Source organism: Microcebus murinus, chromosome 13 (genome assembly GCF_040939455.1).
Source record: "Microcebus murinus isolate Inina chromosome 13, M.murinus_Inina_mat1.0, whole genome shotgun sequence".
Taxonomy (NCBI): Eukaryota; Metazoa; Chordata; class Mammalia; order Primates; family Cheirogaleidae; genus Microcebus; species Microcebus murinus.
In genome coordinates this window covers 18,667,658-18,692,004 of record NC_134116.1, presented here as the reverse complement: position 1 = coordinate 18,692,004, position 24,347 = coordinate 18,667,658, and the positions used below count along the sequence as shown (strand labels likewise).

Genomic DNA, 24,347 nt, shown 5'->3' with positions numbered 1-24,347 from the left:
TTTCTTGGGGACCCCCAGAGGTAGGTGTCTATAGGCCTTCTCTGCCGTGTTCTCAGGTTTCTACAGAGGAGACTTCTCTAGTGTTCTGCTGTGAGGTGTGAGGTTTGCTGCTGCTGGAATTCTGTAATAGGAGCTGTAGAAAATCCACAGAGGTGATGTGTCCTGCCTCTGCCTGGCCAGGGAAGGGTGGGTCCCCGGCTGTGTGGGGTGGGAGGTTTTCCAGATTCTCAGCCAGTCCTCCTGGGTGCAGGCCCTCTCTTTTCACTGGTATCTGATGCCTGCAATTATTGAGCTGGCCAGAGCTTTGTCTTGGAATTGGCGTGCTGCTGCTTGTCATCTACCTCTGCAGGCTTCAGTTTCATCTTTATTCTAAGTCAGTTACCATCCTTCAGTTACTTTCTTGTAAAATATTATTGTTGGTCTTGTCTTCTGAGCTCGCTCTCTCTTCTGGCTCCTTTTGTGGGATGCTGCCTCTTAAATGTAATGATTGTCATTTTAGTGGAGTTTAAGGAGGGAATAGAAGTGAATGCCTGAGTGTAATGTGCAGTGTTGAATGGGGAATGTTAGTGGACTGTCTTTACTTGGTGAGTATTTTTCCCTGGCACTTAGTGTTTCCCCATGCTGTGCACTTTAATACCTGCATATTGATCGGTTGGATGATTCTGCTATGCTTTATTGTCCCAGTCCTCTGTTGTTAGATTATGTTTCTAAATTTTTATTAGTATAAATCCTTTATTTAATATCTTCATTGATATACCTTCTTCTGTCTTTACAATTATTTTCTTGGGTTAGATTCCTAGAAACAGAATTACTGTGTTCAAGGATATAAGCATTTTTGGCCAGGCGCAGTGGCTCACACCTGGAATCCTAGCACCTTGGGAGGCCGAGGCGGGCGGATTGCTCAAGGTCAGGAGTTCAAAACCAGCCTGAGCAAGAGCGAGACCCTGTCTCTACTATAAATAGAAATTAATTGGCCAACTAAAAATATATAGAAAAAATTAGCCAGGCATGGTGGGTGGCGCATGTCTGTAGTCCCAGCTACTCAGGAGGCTGAGGCAGAAGGATCGCTTGAGGCCAGGAGTTTGAGGTTGCTATGAGCCAGGCTGATGCCATGGCACTCTAGCCAGGGCAACAGAGTGAGTCTCAACAAAAAAAGCAAGAAAGAAAGAAAAAAAGGATATAAGCATTTTTAAGGCCCTTAAATAGATCTTTCCAGCTTGCTTTCTGAAAAAGAGTTGAACCAGTTTGTACATCCACCTGACAGGAATGAGGGTAGCCACTTCATTGAAGATAACACTTCTCCTTGCCTGTGAAAAAACAATTGGGATGAATGAAATTAACATCAGTAATTCTTTCAGTCCACCTGCTACAAAGCTTGGCTATCTGAGGTCACATCCTGGCTATGAGACCTACCACAAATTAATGAACTGCTTTGTACTTCAGTTTCATCCTCAGTAAAGTGGGAGATAATAGGAATAATAATAAGGGAGAATACACTTAAGTTTAGATTTTTGCCTGTATGGCAGAAATGGAGAAGAGTAGAACTAATAAAATCAGTTTCTTAAGTAGTAATGATAAGATTTTCTTTGCTGTTAAAAAGTGACTTGTTGGGGGTGGGGAATGATACATTCTAATGACCAGAAAAAGTCAAACAGTAGGAAAAAGCACAAAGAAGTTCAAAACAAAAACCTGACTCCAGATCTCACATTTAGAAATAACGTTGTTAACATTTTGTGAGCTTCATCTAGAACGTGACACAGGCAAACCCAGAGAGATGGTGGGATCTTACTATACATGTTATCTTATTTAAGGGTATAAAATAGAATTGACTTTAATTAAAGCAAAGGAAAAGAAACTGAAGCAAGGTTGAAAGAATTGCTGACTCCTCCACAAGAGAGATTAGCGCTATCTTTTAGAAACTAAATTTATGAGAAAAGATGATAAATATTAAGAGACGAGAATAATGTTTCATAAATTATATGCTTCAAATTGAGACTCCCTCCTTTGAAAGCTGAAAAAATTAGCTCTGACCTTAATGCTGCTCCTCTTGCCCCAGTTCCAAAATTTTATCAGTTAATTATGAATAAAGCAGGAGAATATTACAAGGTAGAGGATTGTAACAATTCTATTCTCTTCTGATACCACAATTCCCATAGCTCTTTTACTTAGTCTTTTCCTGGGATGGATTCAGAATTTGTCACCAGTCTTTTTACTGTGGTTTTATTATTCCCAAGTTTTTAATTCTGATTCATTCTTGGTTGGCTGGATTTTACTGTCAAATTGTGTTATTTAAAGAAGTCCTGGTGGTCACTGTGTTCCTTGAGGTCTTATAGTTTAAGCATAGCTGTTTCTTGCCTTGATATTTGAGGACAGTTTGGCTGAGTACCAAGGTCTTGGGTCATACTTCCTTGCCCTCAGAATTTCATAGACATCTCCTGTTCTTTTTTAGTGTTGGGTATTTCTGGAGGAGAAAGCTGAAGCCAGGTTAGTGTTTTCTTTTTCTCTTGCATATGACTAGCTTTTTCCATTGAGTGTGCCCAGGGGATTCTTTCATTCTTTCTGAAATTTAGAGCTTTGCCAGCATGTTTGGGCACTGGCTGTTTTATATCACTTTCCTGGGACTTCCTGTACCATATTTGTAGATTCAAGGCTTTGTATCAGAAAGTTTTTAAGATCTTTTAATACTTTTGCATATATTTTGAATAACATTCACTTTTCAGGAACCATAGTTGTTATGTTCTGTCTCCTTTGTCTTCCAGTTCTAACATCTGTTCTTGTTATCATTTATGTATCTTTCTTCCTTTGTTGTTGTTCCTTTCCACTGATTTTGAGTGGTTTCCTCAAGTTTGCTCTGTGTTTACACTGTTTTTTGTTGCAGTCATGTGGCTTCCATTCTGAGATTTTTTTTTCCTAATTCATTTCTTTCTTCAGTGCCCTTAGTGCATTTTAAACCCCTTAGATTAAATGATAATCAATTTTTTGGAACTCCACATCTAGTCTCTGAGCCCTCTTCTTTTAGAGAGACCATTTTATCTTGCCCTTTGTTGAGACAGTGGAGAGCTATTTTTTTCTTAACTCTTAATCTCTCACCTTTGTTGATTTTTCAGGGCCAGCTTGCTGGGCGTATGGCCTGTGCATTCACGTAAGGCTCCAAGGCTCCATGCTTGGATTGATGCTCTGCCACCACTGTCATGAAATTCTTAATTTTTGAAGGAACCCTGCATTTTCATTATGTAGCAGCTCCCGTTGATTGTTTTTACAATGCACGTTGTTATCTGCCTTTGCCTGTGTTCCTACTCTGTGATTACTCACCTTGCAAGGAGTCTGGGCTCTTTGCTACAAAAACTGCTGTGGGATTTATTGAGGATCAGAAGAGTGGGATGGGGGTATGGTGAAACATCTACCCACATGCACTGCCTCCAGTGTCCTTTTAACAATTGTGCTATTTCTTTTACCTTTTTGGTTTTTAGGAGGCCTGTGCGTCTCGTACCAAATCCTCTTAAGGCCCTCGGAGCCAAGGTTTGGCATCTGGCAGACATGGCAGCTGTTTCTCTCCGTTCACCTTCACCTTCCTGAGACTGAAGCAGGCCATGTCTTAGGTATTAACAATGACATCTACATGGGCCCTCCGTCAGCTCCAGCGTCCTGGCTATGTGATCAGATTTTAACTTTTAAAATACTTGAGAAGGCAAAGCAACATCAGACCCAAAGATCCAACAAATATTTTAATGTCATTTTAAAGTTATGTGCTATAAGGGTATAGGAGAATTGGAAAATTGTTCATACTATATTAAAATTTAAAGGCAGTTTATAAAACAGTCCAGTATGATCCTGATTTTGCTTTTTAGGAAAGAAAGGCTATGCATTCCAAAATATTTGGAAGAAAAACACCAAGTTGCAATTTCCCATATTGCTAAAATCCATCCTGCTTTTGCCTATGGTATAGCAGCAGCAAACTCTGCGTCCTTTAGTATCTCAGTAATAACACACTCTAAGGATTTCTGAGATACTCCTTTAAAAAAAAAAAAAAAGATTTAACCTTCCCTAATCTGCTTTTGTGGATTGAAGTCAATTCATTCTGATCTTTTTGGCTAATACTAATAGTCATCCGTAAGCATATGACTATTTTTTTTTAAGATTCATAATTTTATTGGTGAAATACTTTGAATAGCAAAGAACTAGTGTAAGAACCAGCACTAAAACTCTGGCTCACAGTGTTTGCCAATTTCCATGGTGTAAATATTCCCACCATGGCCAATGGCAGGCTACCAATGTGATGTCGTTGAACACAGAATTCGGAAGAGATGTGCAGCAGCACATTCTTACATGGTTACTGTACGTGTACAACAGGCAAAAATCACCCAAAGAGCATGGATAATAGTGAAATGTGAAATTACTGGGAAATATTGATTTTTGATGTTTTTAATATAATTTAAATGTAACTTTATATGGTTTATTTTTAATAATGTCTTTATTTCACACCTTCCTGGTAAAAATTCCTAAAAATTTAACAGTGGGTCTCATCAGCTGATACAAACTATCTCCAGCATACCACCAGAAGGAACCCTTGAATTTTTAAAAAGGGCTCAATAGAGCAAGTAAAGGACATAAAGCATTCAGTTGTTGGGGTTAGTATGAGACAGCTTCCTAGGGTTGGTTCAGGTGCCATTTGGCTCTAGATCTTTATTCTGGGGTGGCTTGCTTTCTGTTTAAGGTTCTGTGGATCAGAATACCAGTAGAAGACTTAAGGAAATAATCAAGTGCTCTGTTCTTTATTATATAATTTCTTGGCATTAGGAATATGATTGTACCTTTCTTGTGGATACCATTCCTGGAAAGCTGTATATATTCCTTCAGGACCCTTTTAATAACATCCCAGATGCCTTTGATTCTTTGACATTTATTCAGTCATCTCTTTTTTGCTATATTGGTAAAAAATACATGAGAGTTGCCATTTTAACTGTTTTCAAGGGTACAGTTCAGTGGCATTAAGTATGTATTTAACATCATTGTGCAGCTGTCACTACCATTCGTCTCCAGAACTTTTTCATCTTCTCCAACAGAAACTCTACCCGTGAAACACTAATTCCCCATTCTCCCTCCACCCTTATTCCCTGGCAACCACTATCCTACTTTCTCTCTCTCTGGATTTGCCTACTCTAGATACTTCATGTAAGAAGAGTCATGTAATACTTGTCCCTTTGTGGCTGGCATATTTCACTTAGCATAATCTCTTCATGCTTTATCCATGTTGTAGTACGTGCCAGAATTTCTTTTCTAAGACTGGATAATATTCCATTGAATGTACACATCACTTGTTTTTAATCCATTCATCTACTGATGGACAACTTGGGTTGCTTCCACCTTTTGGCTATTGTGAGTAAGGATGTTATGAACATGGGTGTACAAATATCTCTTTAAATCCCTACTTTCACTTCTTTGGGGTATGTTTATACACAGAAGTGGAATTACTGGATCATACGGTAATTCTTTGTTTAATTTTTTTGAGGTATTGCCATACCATTTTCCGCAGCTCATTCATAAGTTTTTGGACCTGGAAACTATATAGCTTTCCAAAATTATTGCGCTCGTTTAATTGTATCTCCTCTCATGCAGATAGATGTCTTTCTATAAGCTTTACCTTTTGTGATGGTGTTCTTTCAACACGTCATATATTCCAACGTCTGTAGTGTAATGTGATAACCTTAACAAGAGTATAGATATTATCGTATTATGTAGGCATCATGCAATAAACACCAGAAGAGAAACACAAGATGCTCTGAGCTCTCAAATGGAGGGGAACAGGAAAAGTTTCATGGCATTGGAGATAATCTTTGATAAAAGAACAAAATATTGCCAGGTGGAGATTTGGGGAAGGATGATCTGGGCAGAGGTAAGGAAAGGAGGTTGTGCATCCTGAGGATAAGTAGAGAAAGTCTGGAAAGGTAAGTTTGTGTTACCTTATGGGGTCTTGAATGTCAGGCTAAAGAATTTATCCAATTTTGTAGGTCATGGAGAGATATGAAGGGCTTTCAGTAGGGGAGGAACATGGTTGTAGTTGAGTTGAAAACATTTTAATCTGGGCTGTCAGGTGGATTATCACTTGGACCTGAAGATTATAGTTAGAAAAACCATGTGGCTGTTGAAATAATCTAATGAGAGAGCTGATGGGGAAATGTAAAATTAGTTGTCATATTCCCATGCTCCTCTTGTCGATGGAATTTCCGTGACCAGAGTCTTGTTCAGTTTTTATCTGCCGCCTTTTAACCTTTATGTAAACCATGTCATCAAATATGACATTGAATATGTACATTGAACCTTCTTTAGGGAGTTAGTCAAATCATTAAGATGATTATTTGTGACTTGAGATAAAGAAAATGAAAGTCCTGTGAAAGAGCGTTCAAATTTGCTATTCTAGCTTGTCAGAGGAAATATTCTCAAAGCTCTAAAATTTCTTGGCGTGGGCGCCACGTTTGCTGTGTGGAACGTGGGCTGGCTGCGCTGCCAGAGTGCACGTGGCTGTGGCCGTTGGTCACCCTTCGGGGTGTGTGGCCTATTCTGGCTGGGCGGGATGTCTTTCGAGTTCCAGCAACACCCATGTGGGCAGCAACTCGTCATTCACAGCTTTGTCCCAAACCTCCAGAGCAGTCTTTGTTTTTTTTTTGTTTTTTTTTTTTTTTAAAAACTACAGATGGAATTGATAGAGCAGTCTTTGTAAGAAACAAAGGAAACATCAATGGAAACATCATTTAATTTTATCAAGATACATGAATTTAACTTTAACTTACTTTAAGGTAGGCAAACTATCCATTTTTGCCCATTTTACTGTTTGTTAAAATAACATCCCTCTCCTACATATTCTTTTCTTTTTGTTAAGACAGAGTCTCGCTTTGTTGCCCAGGCTACAGTGAGTGCTGTGGCGTCAGCCTAGCTCACAGCAACCTCCAACTCCTGGGCTCAAGCGATCCTCCTGCCTCAGCCTCCCAAGTACCTGGGACTACAGGCATGTGCCATCATGCCTGGCTAATTTTTCCTATATATATATTAGTTGGCCAATTAATTTCTTTGTATTTATAGTAGAGACGGGGTCTCGCTCTTGCTCAGGCTGGTTTCAAACTCCTGACCTCGAGCAATCCGCCCACCTAGGCCTCCCAGAGTGCTAGGATTACAGGCGTGAGCCACCGCGCTCAACCTCATATTCTTTTCTTGACCCAAATGAAATATTAACCTAAGGTCAAGATGAGAGAGAGAAATGACTGAGATGAATTTCTTTACTAAAATACCAATAGATTTGTCAAACTCAAAAAAAAAAAAATAGACGGCTCAATAAATATTTCTTGAAAGAATGAAGTTTCTAGATGTGAAGGCGAGGGTACGATATCTTAAAGGCATAAAGAAATGCCTTTGGGCTCTGACTGCTTTCTGAGCTGTCCAGGTTGACCAGAGGGCCCGTGCAGGCCCTCTTTGTGGCTCTGAGGAAGGTGGAGGCTGAGCTGTCTGCAGTTGCTGCCCTGGAAGGACCCTGTTGGGTCCCTGAGTGGTCCCCCTCCCAAGCTGTTTGTGGTGTGAAACAGGAATCCGTGTCCTGGATAGCCAGGACACACCAGGTGCGCCCAGACTCATCCTCTGATTGACAGAGATGGACCTTATGTGTGGTGAGGACAATCCTTGGCCTCTAGCACCAGGATGTTTCTGAGGTTGCAACTCCGGGTTGGTGGCAAACCGATAAGGCTCGGGGAAGCTTGCCAGCTCGACAGGTGTCAGGCCTCCATTGGCTTCCATTGTCCTTGGCCACAGGGCGGGAGAGAGAGCACTTCCTCTTCTACCTGTCCTGTGATGTTGGGCCACTTGCCTTGATGTCCCAGGGAATGACCTGGGCCAGGTGGCTTGATGGATGCTTTCTGATAGGGACATTTTTGTTAACCAGGAGTAAAGTAAAGGCGTGCACAGTGGCCAAGTGCTTACACTTTTGCTTTTTGCAGGGCTTTAAGTAGATCAGGCAGCCTAGGCAGGCTTCTTAAGGCTGTGCTGGTTAGAAAAGAGCAACTTTTTTTTTTTTTTTTGTCATCATGCAACAGTGCAGGGAAAGCATTTTCAATGTATTTAAGGTCTTTAATTCTTAATACTTTCTTCAGTACATATCCTTTGTCTACCTAAATTACCATGGTCTTTTTCAGGCCAAGTCCACAGAAGACACCTTTTCATTTTCTACGTCACACCTTGGTCATGGTCACAGGCAAATAGTAACAGCTTTTGGTGATGAGAGGATGATTAAATATTCTGTTAAGAAACCTGGTATTATATTCATCTTGGGCTACTGGGTGAGTAAAAAAAAAGAAAAAGAAACCTGGTATTATAATAAGCTGTACAGAAAAGGATTTGAGTAAATGATAAATCAGGCAGCCAGATTATGTAAATTATAGGAATAGAAATTCCCCAACCAACCCAGTGTGTATTCAAATTAAATACATATTCAATAGGGAGGGTGTTTACTCATTATTACCGTGCATTTACAGAGACTTCTCAAGTTGGGCATAGTTGAATTTTCAATTTAAAAACTAGTTTGAAGCCTAAGAATATAATATATTTTACATTTTTATTTTCAGTTCCCCAGGAAAGATTTCAAATGTAGTTAGTGTATTATCACAATTTCAGAAGCAACAGTTGATAGTTATGATTTCTGTTAACAAAAATCTTGTGGGTGATTCTTACTAAAAAGTAATTACTTTTATCTTTTTCATGTAAGTTTTGTCTTCACATTATCAGTGTTTCCTTTACTAGAAATGTCTATTTAGTGACTAAAATTTGTCCCCTCTCTGTCCTTTGCTGTTAACACTTTTGTTCCCCCATGTCCTTGTGCCTTTGGTTTTCTTTACCCTGTCTGTAATAGCTTTATATTAACTTGTCTCTTTTTGAGCTGATCTGCTGAAGAATTATAATGGTAGTAGGATTAAAGCGATTCCCACTTCTTTGTCATTTTCTTTTAAAAATATTTAACATTTTTCTCCTTTTCTGCAAGGTTATTTTGGGTTGACATTGGAACAATTACTGTGCAAGCCTTTTAAAATGAATTCTATTCCTATGGTGTACCTCTACATGACCTTCAGAAATGGTAATACTCTGAAAAAATTCACTTTTTCTTAGGCTATTCTTGCTAGAGGTATATTCATTATAAATCAATGTTTGAAGAAGCTCCTACCTAAGGTCTTTAACTCTGTGTTTATTTTGTACTGTTTTCTGTCTCTCAAATTTATTAGAAGCAAAATCAAGGTTGAACCGATAGGTAATTCGCAGAGCCCATTTCTTTCCCAGCCTGGTAATAGATAGGTAACAAGCATCATATGGTATTCCAAGCAGATCTATGAACTATGGTTTCTGCAGTTTTCTTTTCTTTTTCCCCTTTAGAGACAGAGTCTTGCTCTGTTGCCCAAGCCAAAGTACAGCGGCCTTATCCTAGCTCGCTGTGGCTTCGAACTCCTGGCCTCAGTCACTCCACCCACCTCAGCCTCCCTAGTAGCTGGGACTGCAGGAGCATGCCACTATGCCCCGCTAATTTTTTGAAAATAATTTTTGTAGAGATGGGGTCTTGCTGTGTTGCTTAGGCTGGTGTCAAGCTCCCGGCTTCAAGTGATCATCCTGCTTTGGTCTCCCAAAGCACAGGGATTACAGGCATGAGCCACTGCGTGTGGCTGATTTTCTTTCTTCTTCTTATTTTTTTTTTTTACATTAAAAGCAGTGACGTAGCCCTTCACTCCAGAATAGCAGTTATGAGTACTCTAGATGTAGAGCTCTGCCTCCCACAACCTCCCCAGACCTGCCCCTGGCTCTGTGCCCACCGACACCCAGGCCTCCCTAAGAGCTGAGAGTAGACAGACATCTCGGCCAGGACCTTCCTCCCCCGCCCTGTGCTGCTGGAGGCATTCTGGGAACTCCCAGGCCAGTCCCCGCTGCCATGGTAACCTCTGCTGCTGGGTTCCCCACATTGGTCCGTTTTTCCTGCTTCCAGGTGCTTCAACCTCCAGAACCCTTGACCGACTGACCCCTGATCACCTGCCTGTATTCTCAATGCCAAAGAGCAGCCTTAGGAGTCTCTGAAGAGGTGAAATGAGCACTGGGGACTTTGAATTGGGCTTCACGATATACTTTTCGGAAGAAATGAAACTATAAATAGTAGTTAGGTCTTGTTCATACTGTTATTAAGCTTCGTTGTGGTGAAATGAGCTTTTCAGGGTTGGATTGAGAACTCTTTTACCATGTAACAGTGGAAAATGTTTTTTGGGTTCCAAGTATTCATCAGTATGAGAGTAAATATTTGAAATAACACCTGTTTAGTGTCTGTAGACTACCAAGATGAATTTCATCCAGTTATGAAGGCATCATAGGCTACTGTGTGACTTCATTTTATTTTCAGTTTTCTTTTTTCCCCCTCTTGCAATACAGCAGTAATACCAGCCTCTCCGTTAAAGAAGGAGAGAAGTGACTTACAATCCCGAAACCCCAACAGGTCAGATTCTTTGCCTCTGACATCCAGACCCTGGGAATGCGTTCATCATCAATCTACAGATGAAATTTTTTTTATAAAAACTATATTTATAGCAAGTTGAGTCTTCTATGTTTTATAGTCTTCATGTTTATAATTTCTGAGTGTATACTATTTCAGGTAGCAGATGTACCGTAGTTTGGTTAACCTTTCTTTGGGTGTTTTGAGTTGGCATTAATGTAAATACTACACCTTTGTGCTTATAGTGTTTTTATTCCTTGAGATGATTTCCCAAAGCTAAATTTCTGTAAATAGCAAATTACAGGACGCCTGCAGTATTTATAGAATTGGCGCATATTGATTTCTGTGTGCGTCGAATTACATTTCCATCACTGCCAGCAGTGTGGTATTGACTGTTCCTTGCTGTTCTAATTTCAGAAAACTAATCTCCAGGAAAATTTCTTTTGCCATTTTAAGAAAAACTATTGATTATGGGCAGATGTTTTAGATTAAGAAGAAAAGTGAGAAAGCCAGAGAAATTTGCTCATACAAGCAAAGAGAAAGGACTTGGTCCCTCTAATCTTAAATGGGTATGTTACCAAGTGAAATAGATTGAGGGAGATGTCTGTGTTTCTCCGGTCCTTTACCTAAGCTACAAATTAGATTGCTGTATATATCACACCCACACAAATCTCAGGGCTCAGTAACCTTTCACGAGTAAGATGCCATGCTGTGCACCCTCGCCTTCTGCTAATTATGGCTGCCGTGTCACCAGACAGCCAGACTCTTCTTGCATATGTTTATTTCCCGTCATAAAAGAAGTGTGCTGAAGTAGAAGCAGCCGGCTGACTTCTTTATTTAGAGCAACCTGTCAGAGTGAGGGGGATCATAGTCTAGGAAGAGATGTCCTATGAGGCGTTTAGTACATTGCTGTTAAATTTCCTCCCGGCATTTCTCTGTGTTAGTTATGATTTGCATGCCATTAAAGCCTTCATTGAAGTAGTTAATACAAGATATCTGGTGAGTAACAAGAATAGGGCCTTTTTTTCTGGGACTCAGAGTTTTAGGGGGAGATGTTCTTTAATTATTCAAAGCTCTTTGGGCACATTCTTCAAGTGGCACCCCCTTTGTTGTACTGTCACCCAGCCTTTATTCCTGTCTGATTCATAACCGTGTTGTGCACGTTTATGCCAAATGCCTTGTGGAAATCCAGCTTCGTGATGGCTCCAGAAATTTTCTGATCTGCCAGCCTAGAAATCTGCCAGAGATGGAAAGGAGGTGATCCATTTGGACAATAGCTTCTTAGCAGGACATTTTAATTTCTGGACTACATAAGATTAGTAGATTCTTTAGTTTCACCACCTGCTTATTTTCTAGATGGATTTTTCTATTGCTTTTCATACTCTCTAAAGTGATCTTCATGAATTTTTATACTGTAGAAAATTTGTATATTAACTTAAGCCTGTTCATACTACTGGTATTTGGTTCTTCCTGAACAGTGACAGGGTTATCTCCCCATCTACCTGTGCATTCTTTAAATTGCTAATTAGTGACCATTGATTATTGGCATTGATCAAGATAATTATTAATCGCAATTTAAAAGTTTAATATAAACAAAATAGTTAATGTTGGAATGATAATTTGTTTTATAATGGTCATAATAAATATGGAATTGTAAGGGTTTTCAACTTTAAAACTGTTATTTTTTGAGACCCGCAGTCGAAGTTCTGCTACCTGGGGCACATAGAAGTAACTTTTTATAGCTGATCATTCCTGAGCTCTATGCAATTGCCCTGGTAGGATGGCTGCTCCAAAACTGCTTGCCCACAAAGAAATGCATGATGTACATGATCAAGATAGCTTTCCCTTGTGACGGACTTAGTTGAAGCAGAAGTGGATGTTGGAAGCTGAGGATGTATGAGAGTCAAGGGTTCGAGAGGAGAGGTTGCTGTGTTCTTTGTTCAGTTGCACTGACACGAAGTTTAAATGCTGTAATGCTGGATCTACATTCAGTGGAATGACATATATTTATGGTCACCTTTCTGTTTTCAAGATAATAAGAAATTTAAGACATTAAATAGATGTTAGGTTACTTGGCACAATGAAGATAGAGCTTTGTGATTTCTTTTAACCAGTCATAGAGCCCAGGATTGGTTGGTGGCAACCTCTGCAGGTGGGCAGCTAATGTCCCCTGCCTTGATCTATGTTTCGTCTATCCCTGTAGGCCCAGCCCTCTCACCTACCGGTGATAGGAGCCTTTCTGGGCCTCAGTGTCACCTGCTCTGGAGGATGGCTGGGCAGCTCTCTCCCTGGGCATTCCTGGCAGGCACACGTGAGAGTTGCCCTAACTGTTGGCCAAGAAGGGTTCCTGTCCGTTTGTCCTGGGGTGGGCCTGACTGTCCTGGCATCAGATGGGTGGCCATTTCACGTTGACTTTTGGACCTTCTGAAAAGAAGAGATATAAAAATCACACCTAATCTCACCTCCAAAAAAAAAACTTATTTTGCTGTATCTGTTACCAGTTAGTTGCTCTTTAGTGCTCATATAAATGAGAGTACTAATAAAGATGTTCAATTTTTGAATGCCATTTTAGTATATCAGTTATATGATCGATAATATCTTTTCAAGTGGATAGTTTTCCATGGGTTATTCCAAACCAGAGTTCTCAGTTTAAATCCTGCTTATTCATAGTAGATACTCTTTTTGTGGGGTTTTCATTGCTTGCTTAGGATTTCATTAAGATTTGAGTATAATTTTCTTTTTAAATGTTCTTTTTTTTTGGCTCAAGTAAAATGAGCTTAGGAATATAACTTTTTTTTTAAAAAAATAGATTGTTTATATGAAAATTTAGAAAAAATACTCAGGCATATTTATATAGACTTGGGGAAGAGGAAAATTTCATAACTACTTTCTGTTTTTTTTTGTTAGCCTGTTTATGGTTTCGATAATAGGTTATATTTTTTGTTTACTTTTTACTTTTTGTTTTTTTGCATTGTTTCAAGAGTCTTTAGATAAAGACTTTGTATATTATTTTTGCTTATATTGGTATAGAGAAGAATACATTTTCTTTTCAGCGAGGCTTTGGTAGAATACCATTTACTTATATTTTCAATGTTAAAAATATCCTTAGTAAAAAAAAAATATCCTTAGTGACTTTTTTTTTTTTAATTTCTTCCAACTGATGTTTTACTACAAAAGACTATTTGAGCTTGCAAGTGATTGGTTGAATTTTGCTTTCCTATTTCTAATTTTATGTTTTATGATCTGAGAATGTATAACATACGTAGAACTGTTATAGGTGAATGTTTGTGTGCAAGCAAAATTATTCTTATTTGAAAAGCTGCAGTATGACTTAAGAAAAATGTATGCTTCTTATTTGTCATTTCCTGCTTTGCAGATACTGTTACTTCTGCCCTTATTGTACCGATTAGGTTTGTGTTTCCTGGACTAATGGCTCGTTAGAGGGGATTTTATAGGATGTTGGTGCCGTCTAGATTTTGGCTGCTATGTAACTAAGCCTCAGGCAGCCCGTCTGGGAAACAGAGGCCGTGGCACCTTCTCTGGGCTGTGGAAGGAGCAGGAGACCGGCTAGTGAAGGGCCTGACACTGCCCGGCCTTCAGCCCAGGCTCTGGGTGGCCTTCCCTGCCCCTTCCCAGCTCGCTAGTGTTTCACAGATGCTCCCAATAAAACTTCCTTCTCCAGCTCCCTGCCCCATAGGGTTGTGTAGAATCATGAGTATTAAACTAAGTAATGCAAACAAGTGCTTTAATGAATGCCACTTGCTACTAGGTGGAAGCGCTTTGTGGGAAGGTGAAATGATTTTAAGTGGAAAAAGGTACATTTCTCCACAGTTACAGAAATAGAAGCACTGTGCTTGGATGTTTCCTTCCAGACTATGACTTGTCCCTTTGGCCAGAAGGTGATCTGGAACTTACTCCTCACTGTCAGCTTTTCCCTTTCGGGATGTGGGGCTGAGGACGGGTCCTGGATCTGGTTCCGTATCTGCCTGTCTTGACCAAGCAGTGTGATCCGTGGGAACCGAGCGTTTGCTTTGGGAGAGGAAGGGTTATCTTTGTATTTCCCCTGGGCTTTTGTTTTTCTTTGCCTGCCAGCGTCTGCCTCGTGTCTGTCAGTGTTGAAGCTCTGCAGGGTTCGACTGCTTGTAAGAGCAGTGGTTTGCCTGTGCTCTGAGTGTGTTGAGCTCTAACCCAAACTTCAGGAAGGGCTTCCGAGCGTGGTTGGAGCGCCTTTCGGACTGCACAGGGGAAGAAGCAGCGCGGTGGGCATCTCTTGTGGGTGCTCGGTGTGTCCTGTGATCTGTTGTGTCAGTAGAGTGTTTGTGATAAATCCTTGCTAATGGCAGTGGGAGAGGTTTTTAGACATTTAAAAATGCACAATTTAGACCCATAAAAGACAGTAGTACCCCCATAGTCTTTATAGGTGTAGTAATAATTTAATAAAACATTTTGATGAGTTGTTACAGTTTTCTCCTTCAGAGCATCCCTGATAGCTTATGTGGGTGATTTGCTCAGTAGCTCGATTGGCTCCTTGGTGCTAGAAAAGGGGTGAGGTTTGGGAGACTTTGTGATTGCATCTAAAATGACTGAATTGTAAGGTCACCGGGTGGTAGAGAGGGTGACAGCTTGAGAGATTGTCGTGTCCAAGAGGGCCCATGGTGTGAGGGTTGAGACCGAGCACTGTGCACCAGCCTGTCTGCATCTGGTCCTGTGCCTGTCTTGTACCAGCTGCATGACTGTGGGCAAGTTCATCTCTTGTGCCTTACTTAGTTCCCTCACCTGTAAAAGCGGTCAGTGATAGTGTCCACCTAATGGTACTTGTGAGGATTATATAAGTTAATGGTGGACTGGGGGTGATGGCTCATGCCTGTGATCCCAGCACTTTGGGAGGCCAGTGCAGGAGGAATACTTGAGGCCAGGAGTTTGAGACCAGCCTGGGTAACATAGTTGGATCCTACCTCTGCAGAAAAATAGAAAAATTGTCTGGGTATGGTGTTGCCCACCTATATAGTCCCAGCTACTTGGGAGTCTGAGGCAGGAGGATCTTTTGAGCCCAGGAGTTTGAGGCTGCTGTGAGCTATGACAATACCACTGCACTCCAGCCTGGATGACAGAGTGAGACCCTATCTCAAAAAAAAAAAAAAGTATTTACAAAACCCTTAGAGTAGTGCCGCCATGTAGAAAGTGCTGCATAAGTGTTGGTTAAGTTAAAGTAATAGTTCTTTTATTTTTTTTCCATATTTCTTTTTTTTTTTTTTTTTTTTTTGAGACAGAGTCTCACTTTGTTGCCCAGGCTAGAGTGAGTGCCGTGGCGTCAGCCTAGCTCACAGCAACCTCAAACTCCTGGGCTTGAGCGATCCTTCTGTCTCAGCCTCCCGAGTAGCTGGGACTACAGGCATGCGCCACCATGCCCGGCTAATTTTTTATATATATATCAGTTGGCCAATTAATTTCTTTCTATTTATAGTAGAGATGGGGTCTCGCTCTTGCTCAGGCTGGTTTTGAACTCCTGACCTTGAGCAATCCGCCCGCCTCGGCCTCCCAGAGAGCTAGGATTACAGGCGTGAGCCACCGCGCCCGGCCTATTTTTTTTTTTTTTTTCCATATTTCTATGAATGAGAAGCCTAAAATCCAGGAGAGAGAGTTAATTTTACAATACACTCAAAATGTCAAAAGTTAGGATTAGAACCAGGTCTCCTCAGCTAGTGATTTTTCTTTGTCATGCTGAGGAATGACTCCAGCTTGGTGGACAATCAGATAGTGCCTAAATCTAAGTCACTTTCTCTCCATTTCAGCAGTCCACAGCAACAATGTGCCGTTCATAGTTGTTAATTTTTTTTAGCAGACAACATTGTTTAATTAAATACCTTATTTATCGGCGAGGCCGACGTTTAAACTTTCTCATTTTTTTTCACAAGGGATTTCACTTTATTATATACTTTTTTTCCTTGACATTTCACTATTGTAATTAATCATCAATTCTAGGGGAAGTGTTCCAGGAGGTGATAGCCTTCACACTTCTGTTGTATTTTATTTTGTCATTTGGCTTGTAATAATACTGATAGTTTATTTCCAGAATAATATTGAAACTTAGAGAATTTAATAGTCTAATTTTTAATGGCTAAATAGAAATTGCTTTCCTTTACCCATCTTGAAGGAAGCCCTCTCGGTTCTCATTCAGTGGATTTGGTAAGCTGCAGGAAATGCTTTCCTTTTTCTTAAAGTTGTATAAAATCATGCCATTACTCCAGAATAGATGTCAGTGGAATGTTACACATGATGCAGCATGTGTTTAAATCTTGGCATATATTTCTAGAGCATTTGACACTTTAGCAGAGGTAGAAGGTTAGGAGAATTTCTTACTGAAAACTTCCTTATTAAATAATGAGGCTGTTGGGAATATGCTGACTTGATTTGGAAACATATTTAACAATTCTTTGTAGTTTATTAAAGAAAATACCTAGAGCCTTTTTTTTTTTCCTAAAATGTAACTCTCCAGACACATTTTTAGTTATTAAGTCCTGTTACTTTCTCATGAATTAAAGGAGGCAAGTTATCCCGCAGGACCTCTGAGATCAGCTAAAATTACCTGTTAGCAGCCAGATAGTGATAGCACATTGTCTGTCCAGTGAGCCCAGGGACTCTCTGCCTCGCATTTCCAACCTCAAGCTCATTCTGCTACCTTTAGAGGTGACATCTACTTGCTCCAATTTCTGTAACTGAAAAGCATTTCAGAGTAGGCCCCAAACTAGAATCAACCATGATGTTTTTTCAGTAGGGGAATGGATAAACTGTGGTACAGTGGAATATTATTCAGCAATAAAAAGGAGTGAGCTCTCAAGCTACAAAAAGAAGACATGGGGGAAGCGGAATGCATGTTGCTTTGTGAAAGCAGCCAGTCTGAGAAGGCTGCAGACTCCGTGACTCCAACTGTATGGCATTGTGGAGAAGGCAGACTCATAGGGACAGGAAAGAGATGAGTGGTCGTCAGGAGGCAGGGTGGGGAAGGTGGGGATAAAGTCAATGCATGACTGGATAAAATGGATAAAGTCAATTCATTAAAAAAAAAAGCACAGGCTGAAATATTTACTATCCACATTGCTGATCAGTCCAGCTGCTTCCTCCCTTTCTCCACTGAAACCTTTTCTCTTTGTAGCAGCAACTGCACGATCACACCTGAGCTTTGCTTTTTTTTTTTTTTTCCCTGTTTTTGAGGTTATTTTATTTTATTTTATTTTTTTATTTCAGCATATTATGGGAGTAGAAATGTTCAGGTTACATATATTGCCTTTGCCCGACCTGGGTCAGAACTTCAAGAGTGATGAATGGACATTTCTTAGTCCTCATTCTTGCACCCCCAGCCAGGCTGGGCCTGTGGGCTCGGTGCTCTTGCCTCCTTGGTTCCTGCTTGGATTTTACAGTGGATTTTCAGCTCAGTCTTTTGTGACTATGGGATTCACCCAGCAGAGAGAGGTGGAGTTGTCGTTGATGTTCCCTAGAAGTGCTCCCAGCACCGAGAATTGGGATTCCTTCTCGGGAGACCTCCCCTCCCTGCCTGTGGGTAGTGGCTCCAGCCCACCTCTTGGTCTTTTCTTTTTGTGTTCTTCCCAGCCTCCCGCTCTGAGGTGTGACCCACTGTCAGGGTGCCCTCCGACTCCTGGGTGGGTGGCTTATGGACCCCCTGCTCAGCTCGGCATAGTAGAACTTTGGAGAAAGCGTTTGAGAGGTGGTGGTGGTGGGGCTGAGGAATGGGGAGTGCTGGGGAAATCGAGGCAGTGACCTTTAGAACCTTCCTGGACATCCTCCCTTGGTGCCCTGCAGTCACCTCAGCCAGCCACATGGATCGTCGAAGTGCTTCTTTGTTCTGTCTCTCACTGGCATCTAACTTCTGGACTTGCCCGTAATTCCATCGTCTTCATCCGGTTTGTCATGAGCGTCTGATGGTTCTTACTGTCAAAGTGTCCCCAGGACTTGCCTCCTTTTCCTGTCTCCTCATTGTCATCACCATCTTTTCTTGCGTGATCCCGATTGACCTCATCCAGCCAACACACACTGTCCACTTTTTTCTTAAAACTGCACGCATGGTTTTACCTCGTCTTAAAATTCTCAGCGGCTCATTCTCATCCATCAGAGGAACGTCTCACTCCCTGGCCTGTTATTTCAAGCAGACCAACGCCTGCCTCTTCCCTGCCTTTCTCATTTCCTTTTCACCATTTTCCCACCTTTGTCTGCCTTCACCATCAGCACAGCTCCTGGTACATGATACCTAAGAACTGTTAGCCTTTTGTCAAGGACTAGCCGACGTCCCAGGTCCTCGGTAAAGTGACACCCTGTCTTGCTGAGGTTTAAAAAAAAAATCATGTACTACCTGTCATCAGACAGAAGTAAATGAGTTGCCTTCAACAATTATCTCTGGGTACCTGTTCTCTTGCCTGATAGATTGCACATCCCATAATGACAGAACCCTAGGGTGCCACATCACCACTTTGTGTCCTGTGTAGTGCGCTCAGTGTAGTTGCTGGAACGTACAGGCCCTTATAAATGTTTGTTAATGGTGACGATCTCTATTACTGTGACACTGGAACAATGGTGTACTTTAAACATGTTTGTTATTTTCAAAGGCATTGAGTAAGCAAACCCAGTGATACGCTGCATCCTCATTATGGCCCAGGCAAGGGTTGGGTGCTTTCTCCAAATATTTGGAGAGGCTGATTGGTGTCAATTAGAGAGACTTTCTTTAGTGAGTGGAAGAGAATGATGTGTGTCAAGTAGAGTGAGCGTGGCTGCCGCCTAAGAAATGTGCCTCTGTTTACATTGCGAGGGTGTTGCTAGCGTGGAACTGAGACCACCTTTCTCCTTACATTTTGTTTACCCTGACCTTTTACTTAGAGGTAGAAAGAGGGGCGAGCTGAAGTTTGAAGTTTGTTTCTCACAATCGTGAAGAAATTGACATCATGAAAACGTGACTTATTGGATTTTTTTTTTTTTTCTGGTTTCCTGAATTTTCTACCAGGATAAATGAGCCTTCTCCTGGTACCTTTTACTTCCACCTCCATGAATCACACTTTTTTGTCTTTGCATATCTATCTATTTAATGAAGGAAATATGCTCTGCAAAATCAGTGAAAATGCAAACAAAAGGATTGACTTAAGTCACTTTTAGAACAAGGTTAGGGTGTAAATTAAAAATTGATTGGGGCCGGGCGCGGTGGCTCACGCCTGTAATCCTAGCACTCTGGGAGGCCGAGGCGGGTGGATTGCTCGAGGTCAGGAGTTCGAAACCAGCCTGAGCAAGAGCGAGACCCCGTCTCTACTATAAATAGAAATAAATTAATTGGCCAACTAATATATATAGAAAAAATTAGCCGGGCATGGTGGTGCATGCCTGTAATCCCAGCTACTCGGGAGGCTGAGGCAGAAGGATTGCTTGAGCCCAGGAAATTGAGGTTGCTGTGAGCTAGGCTGCAGCCACGGCACTCACTCTAGCCTGGGCAACAAAGCAAGACTGTGTCTCAAAAAAAAAAAAAAAAAAAAAAAAAAAAAAAAATTGATTGGAAAAGGAGTACCACTTTTTCTTGCCTAGAGCTATGGAAAAAAATCAGGCACTCGCTGCATGTGGTGCATATGGGAAACTTGGCAGAGAGATGATTTCTTGGTGAAGTTACCCAACCAAGTAGGTGTGTAGTTTGTGGCAGGTGGTTCTACCACTGTTGCCTGAGCTAACCCTCACCGGGACCCTCAGGAGTAGAGCAGGGGTTCTCAGACTAGAGCCTGCACGGCACCCAGAAGGCTGGTTAAAACCCAGGCGCCCCACCCCCGCTCTGATCCTGCAGGGCCTGGGCTGAGGCTGAGAATTTCCGTTGCTAAAGAGCCCCTGAGCCCCTGCCTCATGCTGGTGCTGCTGACTCTCGAGCACTTTTTAAGAACTATTGCTGTATATGGTAGGCTCTTTCACTGTTTCTTAGGTAAGGGATTTATAATCTAAGGGAGGTGACTTCCAGAGTCCATAAGTGACTGGCCTGATGTTCTCACAGTTCCTGGGTCCAGGACCCCCAAGTTGAAGGGCTGTGTCTTTCACAGAAACAAGAGGAGAAATGTGGCACTCCCTGGTGTGGGGGAGACCCCTCCCTGCCTCTCAGGACCTGTAACCTAGCTGCAATTTGGGAAAAGAGAAAGGCCTGAAAAGCATATGAATTATAAACCAAATATAAGCAAAATCCCAGGAAGGCTACAGTGATGTCCCCACCAATCAGGAAAGGCTTTCTGGAGTAGATGATTTTGGAGCTGGCTAGAGAATAGATTTTTTTTTTTTTTGGATATGTTTTATTGTTTTTTCCCTTCTAGTCTTTTTTTCTTTTTAAAAATTGATGTGTACATATTTTTGGGATACGTGTCATAATTTTGATGCCCGTATACAATGAACAATGATCACATCAGGATAATTAGGATGTCTGTCACTTCAAATATTATCTTTGTGTTGGGAGCATTCCAATCTTCTCTTCTAGCTATCTTGAAATATACAATACATTATCATTCACTGTCATTTCCTTGCTGTACTGTCAAATACTAGGATTTATTCCTTCTGTCTGACCGTATCTTTGTCCCCATGAACCAACTTAGAGTATGTTATCAGGAAGAATCAGAACGGCAAAAGCACAGAGCCAGGAGAAGGCAGGTGCGCTGTGCAGTGGGGTCCCCTGGATTAGGAAGTGTTGAGTGGGAAGGAGAGACATTATGGCAGATCATTGAAATGCTCTGCTGGGAATTCTTACTTTTAACTTGATACTGATTAGACTCAAGTTTCTGAGTAGAAAGGGATATGGTTAAAACTGGACATTTGAAATAACCTCTGTGAAAGTAATAAAAATCAGAGAATTTCTGTTCTGCCCTGAGTTTCCCTTAAAGTACTTTCTAGAGATATGTTGAGGTTATTGAAGATAGCCTATTTAATTTAAAAAAAAAAAGAGAGAGATTTCTTTTTTACAATGGTTGCCAAGAAGAGACAGTGAAGAAATAATCTTTATTTAGTTTCTGCAGCTAATTCTCGTTTCCTTTCTTGCTGGTGACATAGGGCACCCTACTTGAGGACAGCTAATATCCTGGTCTCCTTTTCCCAAGTGATCATCAAACAGGCCGAAGAGTTCCTCCTTTATTTGAAGTGTCTGGTTGATGCAGAACAGTTGATCTGCAGTTGTTTCTCTTGCTCACTGACTTTTTGGAAATAAGCAAATCTATCCGCACAGATAGCTGTTTTTGAACTTTCTCAAAACCCCTTATCTGACTCCTTGTGAAAAGCCGAACTGAGCTGCCTGTGCTCTTGAGGAGCTGCCTGGCTGGCAGCATTTCTGCGTTATCTCCCTCCTCCTGGGGGTCCCCAGGGGACAGAAGCACAAGGTGGCTTTGTCACCGGGAAGTTTCGGCTGCTAACTGCTGAGCCACATGAAGGGAGCTCTTGGGGATTTATCACACACCCTTTGTGCTTTGCTGTCCTCAGTGTGTGACACACTTCATTCTCGTCCCCACGGACTGGCAGTGCACACTTCTTTGCTTAGAAGTGCTTTGGGGGCCCCAGAACCCAGCCCTTGAGCTTCCTGCAAATCTACCTCTCGGGCTTCTCCTGTGAATAACAACTTGCTATGAATTTTCTTTAATCTGGAATTTTTTAATTGCTTGTATTTAAAACTGGAAAGGGGTCTGGGCATGGTAGCCAGGCATGGTGGCTCACACCTGCAATCCTAGCACTCTGGGAGGCTGAGGTGGGAGGATTGCTCGAGCCCAGGAGTTCGAGACCAGCCTGAGCGAGAGCGAGACTCCGTCTCTACCAAAAATAGAAAAAATTAGCCTGGCATGGTGGCACATGCCTGTAGTCCCGGCTACTCAGGAGTCTGAGGCAGTAGGATTGCTTGAGCCCAGGAGTTTGAGGTTGCAGTGAGCTGTGATGACGCCACTGCACTCTACCTGGGGCAACAGTGTGAGACTCTGTCTCAAAAAAAGAAAAAGATAAACAAAATATTTTTTAAAAAATAAAGTGGCTCACGCCTGTAATCCTAGCACTCTGGGAGGCTGAGGTGGGCAGATTGCTCGAGGTCAGGAGTTCGAAACCAGCCTGAGCAAGAGCGAGACCCCGTCTCTACTATAAATAGAAAGAAATTAATTGGCCAACTAATATATATAGAAAAAATTAGTGGGGTATGGTGGCGCATGCCTGTAGTCCCAGCTACTCCAGAGGCTGAGGCAGGAGGATCGCTTGAGCCCAGGAGTTGGAGGTTGCTGTGAACTAGGCTGACGCCACGGCACTCACTCTAGCCTGGGCAACAAAGTGAGACTCTGTCTCAAAAAAATAAATAAATAAAACTGTAAAGGGAAAAAAGAAAAACTGTCTTGCAAAAAGTTCCTCTTCATCAACCTGTTTTGATTGGTAGTTGCCTCCCTTCACTGATTTTTGTCTTGTTAGATTCATGCTCTAAATGGGCAGCAGGATTGTGTACTTTTAGTAGATAAAATTTTAAAGTTGAATTACTTATGAACAGGTAATATGTGCATATGGTACAAAACTGAAGAGGTCCAAAAGCATACAGTGAGCAGTCCTTCTCACTGCCATCCCTGGCCAGCGTTGTCTCACTGGGGTCAGCTCTCATACCGGGTGCTTCTCTGTCCCTCCAGGCAGGTTCTGTGTGTTCACGGGAGTATTCATGGACACACACACACATTTTTAGCAGATTTATTGAGGTATAAGTTATTATAGGGTTATAACTTTGACCTATTGCAGGCATATTTTAGCAAATTTGCAGAGTTGTGTGACCATCACCACGATCTAGTTTAAGAACATTTCTGTCACCCCAGAAAGATCCCAGTCCCTCCTACCCTTTGCTGTCAATCTCAGCTCCTGCGCCAGCCCCAGGCAACTGCTCTTGGAATACTTATCCTCTGAGTAAAGCTTCTTCTGGATATTTCATATAAATCGGATCATGTGCTTTGGTGTCTTCTGCATCTGACTCTTTTCAGTTTGCAAAATGTTTTTGAGGTTTATCCCTGTTGTGGCGCCTGTCAGCATTTTGTTTCTCTTTGTTGCTGAACAATGTTCCCTTGCATGGGTGTATCACATTTTGTTTCTCCATTCACCGGTTGATGAACATTTGGGTTATTGGGTTATCCGCTTGGCTAATTTTTGACTATGAACATCTGCATACAAGTTCCTATGTAGACATATGTTTTCATTTATTGTGGAGGAGATATGTAGGAGTGGATTTGCTAGGTGACTAGGGGGAAGGGTGTGCTGGGTTCTGTGGTAAACTTATTATTAAATTTTTAAGAAACTGCCAAAATGTTTTCCAAAGTCTTTGTACCATTTTGTGTTTCCAGCAAGGTATGAGTTTAAAGTTTACTAGGAATTGTTTTTCATTTTTTCACCACTGACTTCTTGTTTTGCTGAAGTTTTTCCTTTAGTAGTTTTTTTCAAGAAGAGCTTGGCTAACATTCTTCTGAATTCTTGCCTGTTTGAAATATTTGGTTATTATATTTGAATGGAAGTTTGGCTGTGTTTAAAGTTTTGGTTCTTTTGTATTTTTGGCTGTTAAGCCTCAAATGTTGCTGTGAACAAATCTGAAATTTTGTCCCCTCATATTTTATTTGAACTTTTTGCCTAGGTGCCCAAATGATTCCTTTCTAATTTTTGAACACCAGTGATGACTCAGGAAATGTCATGATGGTGATCATTTTATGGTAGTTATTCCTGGGAAAAGGATATGTTCATTTTATGGTAGTTATTCCTGGGAAAAGGATATGTTCATTTTATGGTAGTTATTCCTGGAAAAAGGATATGTTCATTTATTATGGAGAATTGTCTTCTG

At 41.3% G+C, this 24,347-nt stretch overlaps 1 protein-coding gene across 5 annotated transcripts in view; it reads left to right on the top strand.

The window, feature by feature from the left end:
* Window positions 1-24,347, top strand: part of FARP1 (FERM, ARH/RhoGEF and pleckstrin domain protein 1) — a 277,566-nt gene that overhangs the window by 33,924 nt on the left and 219,295 nt on the right. Inside the window, exon 1 of one of the 5 annotated variants that reach the window (XM_012756989.3) lies at window positions 7,137-8,321. The exons of 3 other annotated variants lie outside the window; for them this stretch is intronic. The gene's annotated coding sequence lies outside the window, so the exon portion shown is untranslated. Of the gene's footprint in view, window positions 1-7,136; window positions 10,100-24,347 lie in introns of those variants that run through there. One more of the 5 variants, XM_012756987.3, reaches the window with a different exon arrangement.